Here is a 4024-nt window from a genome sequence, read left to right as displayed (position 1 = left end):
ACAGAGCTTCTTCTACCTTTTTAGGCTCTTCCTGAGATAGAAAGTTGCTATATAGACATTCCTCTTGAGTTACTTTTCTTATTTGCACTTTTGAAAATGCATCACCAATGATCAGTTCAAATGGGTGAACTCTAGTCCATTTTCTCTGTTGTGGCAGATTAGCTCTAGATGAAGAGGCCTCATTGTTGTCTTGACGTGTGACAGAGTTTTGATTAGAAGAAACTCCCCCTGAGTTTGTGGATCTTTGACTTGTAGTTGGGGTCCTTTCTAATTGTGATATGTATTTGCCCTCAATTTCTATTGATGATTCAACGAATGTTGAGTTTTGCCTTTCGACGGATGATGCAGATTGTCTTCCAACGGATGATGTACTTGGTCTTTCGACGGATGTTGAATTATGTGCTTCATTAGTTGTAGATTTTTCTGCATTTTCCTTAGACATTGGTTCTTGGTCACTTTCATCATCACAGTCTTCACTAACCATCTCAACATTGTCAAATTTGAGGCTTTCATGGAAATCTCCATCTTGTAGTCCTTCAATCTTTTTATCATCAAACACAATATGTACAGATTCTATAACAATGTTGGTTCTGAGATTGTAGACTTTATATGCTTTTCCAACAACATATACAACAAAGATGCCTTCATCTGCTTTGGCATCAAACTTCCCATGTTGCTCAGTTTGATTACTTAAGATATAGCATTTACAGCCAAAGACATGAAGAAAGTTTAGTGTTGGCTTCCTATTCTTGAACGATTGGTAGGGAGTCATGCACTTTGCTTGATTAACCAAAGAAATATTCTGAGTGTAGCATGCAGTATTTACAGCTTCAGCCCAAAAATATGTTGGTAACTTTGATTCTTCTAGCATTGTCCTTGCAGCTTCAATAAGAGATCTATTTTTCCCTTCCACCACACCATTTTGTTGTGGGGTTCTTGCTGCTGAGAATTCATGCATGATCCCATTCTCTTCACAAGATGATCTCATCACAGAATTCTTAAACTCAGTTCCATTGATGATTGTTGACTTGTCTTATGTGATTGATGATGATTTCACTTGATTCATCTTTGGACTTGAGAAAATTGATAAGTGGCATTTATACCACTTAGAACATCTTAAAATGGCTTAAATTGGTGTCTTGAAATCAAGTATTTTGTGTATTTAATGCGTTTTTCTAGTATTTATGCATTTCAGGGTACTAGTTGCATTTCGGGGGAGGAATCATCAAGAATAAGCCTTGGCATGTGTTCACCATGTGAGAGGAAAGGAATGGGCAGATTACGGCGAAGAAACGGAGCAAGCTTGGAATTTTTCCAGTAGGGTCCTGCGCGCCCGCGCAGCAATGCTGAGCGGCCGTGCAGCAGCCTGCGCGCCCGCGCAGAAATGCTGAGCGGCCGCGCAAGGTCGGGGAAAAAGCTGAATTATTTTAGACTTCTACTTCTGTGTGGCTTCCAACTTCTATGTAATTTGAGTTTTATGGGACTATTATATAGGTAGATTTGAGACGTTTTCATAGAGAGTATTAAGGAGATTATGTTTTAGATTGTGTTTTACGCAAGAAGCGAAGGAGATAAGGAAGAAGACCGATTTAGCACACCGCAACGAAGAGGAAGCATATATTCTTGTGATTCTTGTTTCGTTGTAACGTTGGATGCTAGTTTTCTTGCTTTGACTTATTTACTCTTGTGACGTACTCTGTTTTAATATAATTAGTTTAGTTATTATTTTCTTGTGTTTGTTTATCATGATTTCATATGAACCCATGATGGCGATGAGTTCTATTATGGGCTAATCGTGATCATGGGGTTACAACGGATTTATTATGGAATTCTTTAGTTAATTGTTTAATACTTTAGTGTGTGATGATTGCATGATATCTAGTATTGGTTGCGCGTATTCGTCTTATGTGCGTCGCGAACATATAAGATAGGGTGTTAATCTCTTGTAAAGCGACGGTGGATCTTGAGATTTAGAACTTGCCATGCTAGCATAGGTTCATGTACATTGTGCATGATTAGTGGGTAACTCTAACAGTTTTATTTGCCCTATATAATCAAAAGGGAATAACTTGTGCTTAAATCGTTGTGTTGTCAATTTCTGTAGACATATAGGAACTCAATATAATTGATGACTATTCAACTTCTATCTTAATTGTGGATGCTTGGTAGAATGGTATTAGTACAATGAAAGTTGGCTTTTATCAGTTTCGTGTTATTCGATTAATGTCATCACTGTCACATGCTAAATGTAATAACAATAGCTATAGAAGGAAGTAATAATGAAGTTGTGATCTCATGAGTGTTTTATTATTGATAATTTGAAGTGTTAGTTAAGTGGTTAATTAAGTAGTTGATTATAGTTAATATTTGATCAACAATTTTAAGTGTTATTATCTTAACATTGAGAAGTAATCATACATTGGTGAGTGAGTTTAATTAGACAATAATTTAGTCTGAGTCTCTGAGGGAACGAACTAGAAAGTATTCTATATTACTTGCGAACGCGTATACTTGCGTGAATATTAGTGCGTGTTTTCGCCCTAACAAGTTTTTGGCGCCACTGCCGGGGACTCGGCGTATTTGTTTAGTTTATGTACTTACCATCATTGGTCATTAGGACTCAGTGATTAGGACGTAGTAGTTACTTACTCTTTTCGGTTGTGTTTCAGGTACTTTAGCAAGCGTTTATGTAAACTCGTTCTCGTGCTCGCAAGAGGACTTTAGATACAACTGAGGAGACAAACGAAGTTCTTGATATTCTGGAGAAGTTAGATTTTGAGGATTCGGATTCAGGCGCTGAGCAGAAAGAACCAGTAAACATGGGAGATCGTATTGTTCAAGCTGATCTAGCTCTTATGGATTTTTCTCAGCCTAAAATTGATGATATTCAGTCAAGCATCCTTCATCCGGCTATTCAAGCTAACACCTTTGAAATCAAGCCGGGCACTATTCAGATGGTGCAGAATTCTGTTTCTTTTGGAGGAGCGGCAACTGAAGACCCCAACATGCACATAAGAAATTTTGTCGAGATCTGCAGCACTTTTAAGTATAATGGCGTGACTGATGAGGCTATCAAGTTGAGGCTTTTCCCATTCTCACTGAGGGATAAGGCTAAAGACTGGTTACATTCTGAACCAGCTGGGTCCATCACTACGTGGCAAGATTTTGTGCAAAAGTTTCTGGTGAAGTTTTATCCAATGGCAAAGACTGCTGCTATGAGGAGTGCTCTTACTCAGTTTGCGCAGCAACCTACAGAATCTATGTGCGAGGCTTGGGAACGCTACAAGGAAATGTTGAGAAAATGTCCACATCATGGAATGCCGGATTGGATGGTAATCACTGGTTTTTATAATGGTTTGGGGGCCCAATCTCGGCCCATGCTCGATGCAGCAGCTGGAGGAGCCTTATGGGCTAAAAGCTATACTGAGGCGTATAATCTTATAGAGACAATGGCTGCAAATGAGCATCAAAACCCAACTCAAAGGATGACGTCAGGCAAGGTCGCAGGTATTCTGGAAGTTGATGCAGCCACCGCTATTGCAGCCCAGCTCCAAGCGCTATCAATGAAGGTTGATTCTCTGGCTACGTATGGAGTTAATCAAATAGCTATGGTTTGTGAGCTTTGTGCAGGTTCTCATGCTACAGATCAGTGTTCTCTTGTCAACGAATCTGTTCAGTATGTGAATAATTATCAGCGACAACAGCAGCCTGTGCCAGCGACCTATCATCCTAATAACAGAAATCATCTAAATTTCAGCTGGGGGAATAATCAGAATGCTATTCAGCCACCATATCAGCAAGGGGTGAGTAAACAGTTTAACCCACCTGGATTCCAGCAACCACAGCAGTATGCTACAAGGCAATCATATCCTCAACAGGGAAGTGCAGCTGTACCTACTAGTGCTGATTTTGAGAAACTTAAGCTGTTGTGCAAGAGTCAGGCGGTTTCTATCAAGACCTTGGAAAATCAAATCGGTCAATTAGCCAATGCAGTGCTCAATCGTCAACCTGGCACTCTTCCCAG

The 4024-nt window shown here is 39.5% G+C and overlaps 1 non-coding gene across 1 annotated transcript; it reads right to left on the bottom strand.

The window, feature by feature from the left end:
- Positions 1-3212: 3212 nt before the first annotated feature.
- Positions 3213-3319, bottom strand: LOC141662553 (small nucleolar RNA R71). The gene has a single exon (XR_012550663.1). It is a non-coding gene; the product is annotated as a small nucleolar RNA R71 (small nucleolar RNA).
- Between the last annotated feature and the right edge of the window lie 705 nt (positions 3320-4024).

This window comes from Apium graveolens, chromosome 5 (genome assembly GCF_009905375.1).
Source record: "Apium graveolens cultivar Ventura chromosome 5, ASM990537v1, whole genome shotgun sequence".
In the NCBI taxonomy this organism is placed as follows: Eukaryota; Viridiplantae; Streptophyta; class Magnoliopsida; order Apiales; family Apiaceae; genus Apium; species Apium graveolens.
This window is presented reverse-complemented; position numbering and strand designations above follow the sequence as displayed.